Here is a 14,337-nt window from a genome sequence, read left to right as displayed (position 1 = left end):
TATCTATGTGATATGGCGCATTCCTGTCCCTTCCAGCTCTGCTGGTGCCATTTTGGCTCCCAGCACCAACGCAGGCACCCGTGCACCACGATGCAAGGGTGTCTGCATTGTGGACAGGATTGTTTTTGTGCAGGAAGGGGCACATAGAATGAGGAACAAAGGAGGAGATATAAAGATATTTCTCCTCGATGGGCCTCCCCTGGAGAGGCGTGAGGTTTTGGCGCATCTCAAGATTTACAGGCTGCTATAAATCTGGGACTACGTCAAAATCCATGGGTTTTGCGTGGGAAAACCCACTGCAGCGCCCATGGAACGCCCCCTGGACTTCGCAGCTTCCTCTTATCCTATATCTAAGAGGCCATTCACAGCCTCGCAGTGGCTTTGCGTGGCCTCATAGATATGGTTGAGAGGTTTGCACCGCTGCTGCGTCACTAAAAGTGAAGCAACGGTGGCGCGAGCCTCACATAAATATCCTCCCTCCTTTTTAGTATGATGGCCGCTGCCACCCACAAGCAACTCCCTGGTCCCTTCGTCACATCAATGACACCAACGATTCTCTTAGAATTCAAAGAAGGATTGCATCAACTAGTTATTATGTAGCACTTTATACCCTAGTTTTCTTGTTTCTAAGCGCTGTAACTAACAGGTGTTAATAGCTCCTCCCGGCCCTGGACTGGAGTTAAGGAGCTGCTTTACTCACTCATAGAAGGGATTACATCTCCTTCCGCCCGCCAGATTTTAACGTTTCTTTTCCCATGGCAGACCTTAGGGCTGTGATGCAGGACTGCTGGGAGAGCAGAGGCTTCGCAACCCATCAGTCCCCTCCCTCTGACTGCCTCAGACAGTGCCGGGGGCTGGGGTTGGGTCACTATTACCGCGGCAGCTAGACCCAGCCCCCCCTCCACCATGTCACAATTTAAACCACTTTTTATAGTTCCCCAGATGCTTGGTGAGTGGGACTTTACTTTTCTGTGCAAAAATCTATTCCTTCTGGTGTCAGGGGCTGAACATGTTGATATCAGGAAGTCCTTAACACAGCTTTAAAGTACTGCTCTGTTATGATGTCACCATCTGCTGACCTTGATAACATCTTTGTTTAGTTGTCACAAGTGCTGCTTCCTCACTTGGGGCAAGAGCATGTAAAAAATGTTATGAGGCTGCACCATTTGATTTCCTAAATCATTTCCTAAACGGCAACACAGATTGTAACAACAGCGGTCTTTGTGGTCGGACAACTTTAAATTATGAGCAGGTCCCAGGCCCAGGCCCAGTCCCAGGTCTCTCCGCGCTGCAGCAGCGCCCTAGCTCCTGACTCCTTGCTTTTCCTTCGTTTTCACTGCTTTCTCTCTGCCTCCCCTGCTTTTGTCTGACTGCTCCTTGCTTTTCACTGCTTTCTCTTTCCCTTACCCCGCTTTTTGTCTGACTGCTCCTTGCTTTTCCCTCATTCTCACTGCTTTCAACTTGTTTTTTTCTACCGTATTCTGTCTGCCTTCTCCTTGCTTTTCCCCTGTTTTCACTGCTTATCCCCTGCTTTTACCCTGTTTTTTGTGTGTTTTTTCACCTCATTTTCACTGTTTTCTCCTTGCTTTTCCCCTCATTTTTGTGTGCCTTCTCCTTGCTTTTCCCTCGTTTTTACAGCTTTCTCCAGGACCTGCAAGCACCTGGATACCCTGTCGGGTAATTAGCCACGCTTTACAAATCCCGTTTGATTGATTTATTGACTGTTCTTTATTCACTTTGCTGTTAGTGTTTTAATCACTCGATTTGAAACAAGTCTGAAGTTGATTCAAGGGCAGGCGCGGTGTGCCATGGCAGCATTGGGTTGTTAGCCTACACCAGTAACTCAGCAAGACTCCTTCAGATGAAGTATCTGTGGATGCAAGCACACCACAGCATGTCAGTTCTCTTTCCAGGCAGCAGACAGTGCAGGGTTTCTCACCTACCCTTGGGCACAAGTCAGTGTAAGGATGTCAGGAGGGATGGGACCCCCAGTTTAGGGGTGCTGTTGAGTTAGCTGACCACTGTGGCCTGGGAACAACCAGCAGAGCACCAGCTTGGAAAGGACAGTGGACAGGGCTGGCCACTGGTGTTAATGTGGGTTTGGTTCAAGAGGGCCATGGAGAGACCAGAGGCATGAAATATTAAGAATTGGAGTTTTGGAGTCTGACCTGCAAAATGCATGATTTTAACATTTTTTTAACTTTTTGTAAGATTTCTTCATACTTAAAGTTTAAAATGAACTGTTTTTTCATCAATTTTCATGCAAGAAGAAAACCCCTTCAAGACCGTCCTTCAGTTGAGACTTGCTTGCTCGCTCAGTGCCCCGCCACGGTTAGAATCCACCGACCCTTACATAGTCCAACGATTTATCCCACTTTCTTTCTCTGTAACCACATTGCATTTTTTTCTTTTGTTTCCACTGTCTGTCTTTCTATCTCATGGGTCATTTGTCCACCATCAATATTTGTCCTTCAGCCAGCTAAGCACAGTTTCCTTCCTAGATGTCTTATTAACAATTGTGTCTCAAAGGGAAGGTAGGAGACATGTGGCACCAGTGACAGGCTTCACTTACACATGCAAAGGTACCTATGTTAAGCAAACATGAACAAGATGTACTGAACTTTGGCAACAAAAATCCCCCTGGGACGCTTGCTAGTGGCCCACGGAACTCGTACCAACACCAACCGTGACCGACCACGCCAGAAATCTAGGCATCACCCTGGACAGCAAACTAACCATGATGTCCCAGGTCAGTGGCGTCTTGCCGTGTTCTCTGCCTGCTTCTTCATCCAGCGCATGCTGCACAAGATCTTCAAATGGGTACCCAGAGCTCAAGGCGCACCATCACACAAGCCCCATCTCTAGCCGACTAGGCTACGGCAATGCTCTCTACTAAGGGATCACAGCCCACCTCCTCCTACAGACCACACAGAACACCGCAGCCCGACTCGTCCTCGACCTCCCGCGACGAACCCACAGCACCCTTTACCTCTGATAGCTCCACTAACGCCCAGGACAGAGGGAGAGGCTAGTTCAAGCTACTCACCCATGCACACAACATCCTACACAAATTGAGAACCTTCTCAACCATCACCACTCCACTAGACACCGCCGCTCCGGTTCCCCCTCGCTGGCCCACACCCCCGCATCCACTGAAGCAGAAGTGGCGGACACTTTAACTAACTAGCAGCAGAGATGTGGAACAAACTTTCCCTTCAGCTCCGGGCCTCCTCATCTCTACCAGAATTCGGGAAGTCGCTGAAGACCTGGCTGTTCATCTGAACCACCGGACCCTGCGAGCTCCTGGATACCCTCACGGGTGACAAGCAGCGCTCTACAAACCAACTGATTGATTGATTGATTTACTAAAGCTTCACATCACAAGTACAGCATGGGACGGGGTGCACTATCCCATCACACGCTCAAAGGTGACAGGACAGAGAGCACCAGTGCATGGTTCTTTCACACAGACGCAGCACGAGCAGCAGCAGAGCATGCATGTCCAGCATGCACAGGGGCAACACGTGAAGAAGCAGTGAAAGCTTCCCAACACCAAATAGCCCCGGCATGGGAAGAGCATGTGCAAGCTTCCTTCACACACATGCCAGGCGCAGTGTTGGCAGCAGCAGAGCATGCATGTCCAGCATGCACAGGGGCAACACGTGAAGAAGCAGTGAAAGCTTCCCAACACCAAATAGCCCCGGCATGGGAAGAGCATGTGCAAGCTTCCTTCACACACGGGCCAGGCACAGCGTGGGCAGCAGCAGAGCATGCATGTCCAGCATGCACTGGGGCAACACGCGAAGAAGCAGTGAAAGCTTCCCAACACCAAATAGCCCCGGCATGGGAAGAGCATGTGCAAGCTTCCTTCACACACAGGCCAGGCACAGCGTGGGCAGCAGCAGAGCATGCATGTCCAGCATGAAAAGGGGCAACACGTGAAGAAGCAGAGAAAGCTTCCCAACACCAAATAGCCCTGGCATGGGAAGAGCATGTGCAAGCTTCCTTTACACACGGGCCAGGCACAGCGTGGGCAGCAGCAGAGCATGCATGTCCAGCATGCACAGGGGCAACACGTGAAGCAGCAGTGAAAGCTTCCCAACACCAAATAGCCCCGGCATGGGAAGAGCATGTGCAAGCTTCCTTCATACACGGGCCAGGCACAGCGTGGGCAGCAGCAGAGCATGCATGTCCAGCATGCACAGGGGCAACACGTGAAGAAGCAGAGAAAGCTTCCCAACACCAAATAGCCCCGGCATGGGAAGAGCATGTGCAAGCTTCCTTCACACACGGGCCAGGCACAGCGTGGGCAGCAGCAGAGCATGCATGTCCAGCATGCACAGGGGCAACACGTGAAGAAGCAGAGAAAGCTTCCCAACACCAAATAGCCCTGGCATGGGAAGAGCATGTGCAAGCTTCCTTCACACACATGCCAGGCGCAGTGTTGGCAGCAGCAGAGCATGCATGTCCAGCATGCACTGGGGCAACACGTGAAGCAGCAGTGAAAGCTTCCCAACACCAAATAGCCCTGGCATGGGAAGAGCATGTGCAAGCTTCCTTCACACACATGCCAGGCGCAGTGTTGGCAGCAGCAGAGCATGCATGTCCAGCATGCACAGAGGCAACACGTGAAGAAGCAGTGAAAGCTTCCCAACACCAAATAGCCCCGGCATGGGAAGAGCATGTGCAAGCTTCCTTTACACACATGCCAGGCGCAGTGTTGGCAGCAGCAGAGCATGCATGTCCAGCATGCACTGGGGCAACACGTGAAGAAGCAGTGAAAGCTTCCCAACACCAAATAGCCCCGGCATGGGAAGAGCATGTGCAAGCGTCCTTCATACACGGGCCAGGCACAGCGTGGGCAGCAGCAGAGCATGCATGTCCAGCATGCACAAGGGCAACACGTGAAGAAGCAGTGAAAGCTTCCCAACACCAAATAGCCCCGGCATGGGAAGAGCATGTGCAAGCTTCCTTCATACACGGGCCAGGCACAGCGTGGGCAGCAGCAGAGCATGCATGTCAAGCATGCACAGGGGCAACACGTGAAGCAGCAGTGAAAGCTTCCCAACACCAAATAGCCCCGGCATGGGAAGAGCATGTGCAAGCTTCCTTCATACACGGGCCAGGCACAGCGTGGGCAGCAGCGGAACATGCATGTCCAGCATGCACAGGAGCAACACGTGAAGAAGCAGTGAAAGCTTCCCAACACCAAATAGCCCCGGCATGGGAAGAGCATGTGCAAGCTTCCTTCACACACATGCCAGGCGCAGTGTTGGCAGCAGCAGAGCATGCATGTCCAGCATGCACAGGGGCAACACGTGAAGAAGCGGTGAAAGCTTCCCAACACCAAATAGCCCCGGCATGGGAAGAGCATGTGCAAGCTTCCTTCACACACGGGCCAGGCACAGCGTGGGCAGCAGCAGAGCATGCATGTCCAGCATGCACTGGGGCAACATGTGAAGAAGCGGTGAAAGCTTCCCAACACCAAATAGCCCCGGCATGGGAAGAGCATGTGCAAGCTTCCTTCACACACAGGCCAGGCGCAGCGTGGGCAGCAGCAGAGCATGCATGTCCAGCATGAAAAGGGGCAACACGTGAAGAAGCAGAGAAAGCTTCCCAACACCAAATAGCCCTGGCATGGGAAGAGCATGTGCAAGCTTCCTTTACACACGGGCCAGGCACAGCGTGGGCAGCAGCAGAGCATGCATGTCCAGCATGCACAGGGGCAACACGTGAAGCAGCAGTGAAAGCTTCCCAACACCAAATAGCCCCGGCATGGGAAGAGCATGTGCAAGCTTCCTTCATACACGGGCCAGGCACAGCGTGGGCAGCAGCAGAGCATGCATGTCCAGCATGCACAGGGGCAACACGTGAAGAAGCAGAGAAAGCTTCCCAACACCAAATAGCCCCGGCATGGGAAGAGCATGTGCAAGCTTCCTTTACACACGGGCCAGGCACAGCGTGGGCAGCAGCAGAGCATGCATGTCCAGCATGCACAGGGGCAACACGTGAAGCAGCAGTGAAAGCTTCCCAACACCAAATAGCCCCGGCATGGGAAGAGCATGTGCAAGCTTCCTTCATACACGGGCCAGGCACAGCGTGGGCAGCAGCAGAGCATGCATGTCCAGCATGCACAGGGGCAACACGTGAAGAAGCAGAGAAAGCTTCCCAACACCAAATAGCCCCGGCATGGGAAGAGCATGTGCAAGCTTCCTTCACACACGGGCCAGGCACAGCGTGGGCAGCAGCAGAGCATGCATGTCCAGCATGCACAGGGGCAACACGTGAAGAAGCAGAGAAAGCTTCCCAACACCAAATAGCCCTGGCATGGGAAGAGCATGTGCAAGCTTCCTTCACACACATGCCAGGCGCAGTGTTGGCAGCAGCAGAGCATGCATGTCCAGCATGCACTGGGGCAACACGTGAAGCAGCAGTGAAAGCTTCCCAACACCAAATAGCCCTGGCATGGGAAGAGCATGTGCAAGCTTCCTTCACACACATGCCAGGCGCAGTGTTGGCAGCAGCAGAGCATGCATGTCCAGCATGCACTGGGGCAACACGTGAAGAAGCAGTGAAAGCTTCCCAACACCAAATAGCCCCGGCATGGGAAGAGCATGTGCAAGCGTCCTTCATACACGGGCCAGGCACAGCGTGGGCAGCAGCAGAGCATGCATGTCCAGCATGCACAAGGGCAACACGTGAAGAAGCAGTGAAAGCTTCCCAACACCAAATAGCCCCGGCATGGGAAGAGCATGTGCAAGCTTCCTTCATACACGGGCCAGGCACAGCGTGGGCAGCAGCAGAGCATGCATGTCCAGCATGCACAGGGGCAACACGTGAAGCAGCAGTGAAAGCTTCCCAACACCAAATAGCCCCGGCATGGGAAGAGCATGTGCAAGCTTCCTTCATACACGGGCCAGGCACAGCGTGGGCAGCAGCGGAACATGCATGTCCAGCATGCACAGGAGCAACACGTGAAGAAGCAGTGAAAGCTTCCCAACACCAAATAGCCCCGGCATGGGAAGAGCATGTGCAAGCTTCCTTCACACACATGCCAGGCGCAGTGTTGGCAGCAGCAGAGCATGCATGTCCAGCATGCACAGGGGCAACACGTGAAGAAGCGGTGAAAGCTTCCCAACACCAAATAGCCCCGGCATGGGAAGAGCATGTGCAAGCTTCCTTCACACACGGGCCAGGCACAGCGTGGGCAGCAGCAGAGCATGCATGTCCAGCATGCACTGGGGCAACATGTGAAGAAGCGGTGAAAGCTTCCCAACACCAAATAGCCCCGGCATGGGAAGAGCATGTGCAAGCTTCCTTCACACACAGGCCAGGCGCAGCGTGGGCAGCAGCAGAGCATGCATGTCCAGCATGCACAGGGGCAACACGTGAAGAAGCAGTGAAAGCTTCCCAACACCAAATAGCCCCGGCATGGGAAGAGCATGTGCAAGCTTCCTTTACACACATGCCAGGCGCAGTGTTGGCAGCAGCAGAGCATGCATGTCCAGCATGCACTGGGGCAACAAGTGAAGCAGCAGTGAAAGCTTCCCAACACCAAATAGCCCCGGCATGGGAAGAGCATGTGCAAGCTTCCTTCACACACATGCCAGGCGCAGTGTTGGCAGCAGCAGAGCATGCATGTCCAGCATGCACAGGGGCAACATGTGAAGAAGCAGTGAAAGCTTCCCAACACCAAATAGCCCCGGCATGGGAAGAGCATGTGCAAGCTTCCTTCACACACATGCCAGGCACAGCGTGGGCAGCAGCAGAGCATGCATGTCCAGCATGCACAAGGGCAACACATTACGAAGCAGTGAAAGCTTCCCAACACCAAATAGCCCCGGCATGGGAAGAGCATGTGCAAGCTTCCTTCATACACAGGCCAGACACAGCGTGGGCAGCAGCAGAGCATGCATGTCCAGCATGCACAGGGGCAACACGTGAAGCAGCAGTGAAAGCTTCCCAACACCAAATAGCCCCGGCATGGGAAGAGCATGTGCAAGCTTCCTTCACACACATGCCAGGCGCAGTGTTGGCAGCAGCAGAGCATGCATGTCCAGCATGCACAGGGGCAACACGTGAAGCAGCAGTGAAAGCTTCCCAACACCAAATAGCCCCGGCATGGGAAGAGCATGTGCAAGCTTCCTTCACACACATGCCAGGCGCAGTGTTGGCAGCAGCAGAGCATGCATGTCCAGCATGCACAGGGGCAACACGTGAAGAAGCAGTGAAAGCTTCCCAACACCAAATAGCCCCGGCATGGGAAGAGCATGTGCAAGCGTCCTTCATACACGGGCCAGGCACAGCGTGGGCAGCAGCAGAGCATGCATGTCCAGCATGCACAAGGGCAACACGTGAAGAAGCAGTGAAAGCTTCCCAACACCAAATAGCCCCGGCATGGGAAGAGCATGTGCAAGCTTCCTTCATACACGGGCCAGGCACAGCGTGGGCAGCAGCAGAGCATGCATGTCCAGCATGCACAGGGGCAACACGTGAAGAAGCAGTGAAAGCTTCCCAACACCAAATAGCCCCGGCATGGGAAGAGCATGTGCAAGCTTCCTTCATACACAGGCCAGGCACAGCGTGGGCAGCAGCAGAGCATGCATGTCCAGCATGCACAGGGGCAACACGTGAAGCAGCAGTGAAAGCTTCCCAACACCAAATAGCCCCGGCATGGGAAGAGCGTGTGCAAGCTTCCTTTACACACATGCCAGGCGCAGTGTTGGCAGCAGCAGAGCATGCATGTCCAGCATGCACAGGGGCAACACGTGAAGCAGCAGTGAAAGCTTCCCAATACCAAATAGCCCCGGCATGGGAAGAGCATGTGCAAGCTTCCTTCACACACATGCCAGGCGCAGTGTTGGCAGCAGCAGAGCATGCATGTCCAGCATGCACAGGGGCAACACGTGAAGAAGCAGTGAAAGCTTCCCAACACCAAATAGCCCCGGCATGGGAAGAGCATGTGCAAGCTTCCTTCACACACATGCCAGGCGCAGTGTTGGCAGCAGCAGAGCATGCATGTCCAGCATGCACAGGGGCAACACGTGAAGAAGCAGTGAAAGCTTCCCAACACCAAATAGCCCCAGCATGGGAAGAGCATGTGCAAGCTTCCTTTACACACGGGCCAGGCACAGCGTGGGCAGCAGCAGAGCATGCATGTCCAGCATGCACAGGAGCAACACGTGAAGAAGCAGTGAAAGCTTCCCAACACCAAATAGCCCCGGCATGGGAAGAGCGTGTGCAAGCTTCCTTCATACACAGGCCAGGCACAGCGTGGGCAGCAGCAGAGCATGCATGTCCAGCATGCACAGGGGCAACACGTGAAGCAGCAGTGAAAGCTTCCCAACACCAAATAGCCCCGGCATGGGAAGAGCGTGTGCAAGCTTCCTTTACACACATGCCAGGCGCAGTGTTGGCAGCAGCAGAGCATGCATGTCCAGCATGCACAGGGGCAACACGTGAAGCAGCAGTGAAAGCTTCCCAATACCAAATAGCCCCGGCATGGGAAGAGCATGTGCAAGCTTCCTTCACACACATGCCAGGCGCAGTGTTGGCAGCAGCAGAGCATGCATGTCCAGCATGCACAGGGGCAACACGTGAAGAAGCAGTGAAAGCTTCCCAACACCAAATAGCCCCGGCATGGGAAGAGCATGTGCAAGCTTCCTTCACACACATGCCAGGCGCAGTGTTGGCAGCAGCAGAGCATGCATGTCCAGCATGCACAGGGGCAACACGTGAAGAAGCAGTGAAAGCTTCCCAACACCAAATAGCCCCAGCATGGGAAGAGCATGTGCAAGCTTCCTTTACACACGGGCCAGGCACAGCGTGGGCAGCAGCAGAGCATGCATGTCCAGCATGCACAGGAGCAACACGTGAAGAAGCAGTGAAAGCTTCCCAACACCAAATAGCCCCGGCATGGGAAGAGCATGTGCAAGCTTCCTTCATACACAGGCCAGGCGCAGCGTGGGCAGCAGCAGAGCATGCATGTCCAGCATGCACAGGGGCAACACGTGAAGCAGCAGTGAAAGCTTCCCAACACCAAATAGCCCCGGCATGGGAAGAGCATGTGCAAGCTTCCTTTACACACATGGCAGGCGCAGCGTTGGCAGCAGCAGAGCATGCATGTCCAGCATGCACAGGGGCAACACGTGAAGCAGCAGTGAAAGCTTCCCAACACCAAATAGCCCCGGCATGGGAAGAGCATGTGCAAGCTTCCTTCACACACATGCCAGGCGCAGTGTTGGCAGCAGCAGAGCATGCATGTCCAGCATGCACAGGGGCAACACGTGAAGAAGCAGTGAAAGCTTCCCAACACCAAATAGCCCCAGCATGGGAAGAGCATGTGCAAGCTTCCTTTACACACGGGCCAGGCACAGCGTGGGCAGCAGCAGAGCATGCATGTCCAGCATGCACAGGAGCAACACGTGAAGAAGCAGTGAAAGCTTCCCAACACCAAATAGCCCCGGCATGGGAAGAGCATGTGCAAGCTTCCTTCATACACAGGCCAGGCACAGCGTGGGCAGCAGCAGAGCATGCATGTCCAGCATGCACAGGGGCAACACGTGAAGCAGCAGTGAAAGCTTCCCAACACCAAATAGCCCCGGCATGGGAAGAGCATGTGCAAGCTTCCTTTACACACATGGCAGGCGCAGCGTTGGCAGCAGCAGAGCATGCATGTCCAGCATGCACAGGGGCAACACGTGAAGCAGCAGTGAAAGCTTCCCAACACCAAATAGCCCCGGCATGGGAAGAGCATGTGCAAGCTTCCTTCACACACATGCCAGGCGCAGTGTTGGCAGCAGCAGAGCATGCATGTCCAGCATGCACTGGGGCAACACGTGAAAAAGCAGTGAAAGCTTCCCAACACCAAATAGCCCCGGCATGGGAAGAGCATGTGCAAGCTTCCTTCACACACGGGCCAGGCACAGCGTGGGCAGCAGCTCCAATGCCAGCTTCACACCAAACAAGCAGAGGAAACAGCTGTGAAGGCCTCTCTCCCTTCACATAGAAAGCAGAAGTGAAGACCATCCCCAAACAACTAGTCCAGCAGGGGAAGGGCGTGTGCCAAGCCTCTCTCAGAGAAGTCAGAGCAGAGAACACCGGCAACCGGGAAAGAGTTAGCTCAGAAAGGACAGCAGAAAGCAGGACAGCAAGCCTGCCTCACACAAGACATATCCTGGGCTCAGTTAAGAGACAGGTGTCCACGTGTCCTTCATAACTCCTTGGCCAGCCCCGGCTTCTATCCCACAGGTCTGTCCTGGTCTGTAAACTGATAGTAACGAGGGTTAAAAACAAAACTACAAGTCCCAGACTGCAAAGCTGGTTGGATGAAAAGCTGAGATCTAATATTATCATGCATGACGCATGCTTGTTGGTAGGTATGCATTACTGCCAGGCACCCATGCCTGAAATGTGAGGACTAACCTGCAGCAATGGGCACCTTTACCGTCAGAGCCTGGCATCAAGACATTTCAAAACCTGTGCCAAGCGAGGGGTTTCTACCACGTAGAAACCATTGCTCTCTTCCCTTGGTCTGGAACTGGAGGTATGTATATGGATGAGAGATGGCAAGATTGAGTTACTTTTACCATCTGCCTAGACTCATGTACCACCTGCCCAATCGTTTCTGCTATCTGCTCAGAGCATTGGACCTTCTGCCCAGTCCCTTGTAGCTCCTGCCGAGTCCCTTGTATTCTCTGTACTGACCCTTTTACCTTCCTCCCAGACCTTTGCACCTTCTGCCCAGCACCCTCTAACACCTACCCAGTCCCTCGTATCACCTGCCCAGTCCATTGTACCCTCTGTACTGACCTTTTTACCTTCTCCCCAGGCCCTTGCACCGTCTGCCCAGTCCCTTTTAACATCTGCCCAGTTCCTTGTACCCTCAGTCGTTTCTGTCACCTGCCCAGTCCTCTGTACCCTTGTAACATCCACAAAGTCCCTTGTAGCACCTGCCCACTACCTTCTTTGTTCTACCTAGGACCGTGTAAAACCTGCCCAGACCTTTCTACCACCAGCTTAGACCCCTGTACTACTTTCCCAGTCCCTTGTTCTGTCTGCCTAGGACCATGTCCCACCTACCCAGACCCTTGAATAAGCTGACCACTCCTGTGTCCCACCTGCCCAGACCCTTGTATAAGCTGTCCACTCCTGTGTCCCACCTGCCCAGACCCTTGTATAAGCTGTCCACTCCTGTGTCCCACCTGCCCAGACCCTTGTATAAGCTGTCCACTCCTGGGTAAGCTGTCCACTCATGTGTCCCACCTGCCCAGACCCTTGTATAAGCTGTCCACTTCTGTGTGCCACCTGCCCAGACCCTTGTATAAGCTGTCCACTCTTGTGTCAAACCTGCCCAGAACCTTGTATAAGCTGTCCCCTCCAGTGTGCCACCTGCCCAGACCCTTGTATAAGCTGTCCACTCTTGTGTCAAACCTGCCCAGACCCTTGTATAGGCTGCCACTCCTGTGTACCACCTGCTCAGGCTCTTGTATAAGCTGTCCACTCCTGTGTGCCACCTGTCCAGACCCTTGTATAAGCTGTCCACTCCTGTGTGCCACCTACACAGGCCCTTGTATAAGCTGTCCACTCTTGTGTCAAACCTGCCCAGACCCTTGTATCAGCTGTCCATTCCTGTGTGCCACCTGCCCAGACCCTTGCATAAGCTGTCCACTCTTGTGTCAAACCTGCCCAGACCCTTGTATAGACAGTCTACTCCTGTGTACTGCCTGCTCAGGCTCTTGTATAAGCTGTCCACTCCTGAGTGCCACCTGCCCAGACCCTTGTATAAGCTGTCAACTCCTGTGTACCACCTGCCCAGACCCTTGTATAAGCTGTCCACTCCTGTGTCTCACCTGCCCAGACCCTTAAGCTGTCCACTTCTGTGTCCCCTCTGCCCAGACCCTTGTATAAGCTGTCCACTCCGGTGTCAAACCTACCCAGACACTTCTATAAGCTTTCCACTCCTGTGTCCCACCTGCCCAGACCCTTGTATAAGCAGTCCACTCCTGTGTACCACCTGCCCAGATCCTTGTATAAGCTGTCCACTCCTGTGTCCCACCTGCCCAGACCCTTGTATAAGCTGTTCACTCCTGTGTACCACCTGCCCAGACCCTTGTATAAGCTGTTAACTCCTGTGTACCACCTGCCCAGACCCTTGTATAAGCTGTCCACTCTTGTGTGCCACCTGCCTAGACCATTGTATAAGCTGTCCACTCCTGTGTGTCACCTACACAGACCCTTGAATAAGATGCCCACTCACATGTCCCACCTGCCCAGACCCTTTTATAAGCTGTCCACCCCTGTGTGCCACCTGCCCAGACCCTAGTATAAGATGTCCACTCCTGTGTCCCACCTGCCCAGACCCTTGATAAGCTGTCCACCCCTGTGTCCCACCTACCCAGACCCTTGTATAAGATGTCCACTCCTGTGTCCCACATGCCCAGACCCTTGTATAAGCTGTCCACTCCTGTGTCCCACCTGCCCAGACCCTTGTATAAGCTGTCCACTCCTGTGCGCTACCTGCCCAGACCCATGTATAAGCTGTCCACTCCTGTGTCCCACCGGCCCATACCCTTGTATAAGCTGTCGACTCCTGTGTCCCACCTGCCCAGACCTTGTATAAGCTGTCCACTCCTGTGTGCCACCTGCCCAGACCTTTGTATTAGCTGTCCACTTTTGTGTCAAACCTGCCCAGACCCTTGTATAGGCTGTCCACTCCTGTGTGCCACCTGCTGAGGCTCTTGTATAAGCTGTTCACTCCTGTGTGACACCTGCGCAGACCCCTGTATAAGCTCTCCACTCCTGTGTACCACCTGCCCAGACCCTTGTATAAGATGTCCACTCCTGTGTTTCACCTGCCCAGACCCTTAAGCTGTCCACTCCTGCGTCCCATCTGCCCAGACCCCTGTATAAGCTGTCCACTCCTGTGTACCACCTGCCCAGACCCTTGTATAAGCTGTCCACTCCTGTGTCCCACCTGCCCAGACCTTTGTATAAGCTGCCCACTCCTGTGTAAAAGCTGCCCACACCCTTGTATAAGCTGTCCACTCCTGTGTGGTACCTGTCCAGACCCTTGTATGTCAACTCCCGTGTGCCACCTGCCCAGACCCTTGTATTTACCCTCCGGTGTGCCACCTACCCAGACCCTTGTACCCCTTGCCAGTCAGTGAACCTCCTGCCCCGTCTATCTTACCACCTGCTCAGTCCCTTCAACCTCCTGCTCAATTCACTGTACCCCCTGCCCAATCATTGAACCTCCTGCGCAGTCGATTTAACCATCTACTCAGCCCCTTCAACCTCCTGCCCAGTCATTGAACTTCCTGCTCAGTCCATTGTACC

At 54.0% G+C, this 14,337-nt stretch overlaps 1 protein-coding gene across 2 annotated transcripts in view; it reads right to left on the bottom strand.

The window, feature by feature from the left end:
- The window catches only part of PTPRN (protein tyrosine phosphatase receptor type N), a 328,193-nt gene that overhangs the window by 207,188 nt on the left and 106,668 nt on the right, over positions 1-14,337 (bottom strand). The window lies entirely within an intron of this gene.

This window comes from Pleurodeles waltl, chromosome 3_2 (genome assembly GCF_031143425.1).
Source record: "Pleurodeles waltl isolate 20211129_DDA chromosome 3_2, aPleWal1.hap1.20221129, whole genome shotgun sequence".
Taxonomy (NCBI): Eukaryota; Metazoa; Chordata; class Amphibia; order Caudata; family Salamandridae; genus Pleurodeles; species Pleurodeles waltl.
This window is presented reverse-complemented; position numbering and strand designations above follow the sequence as displayed.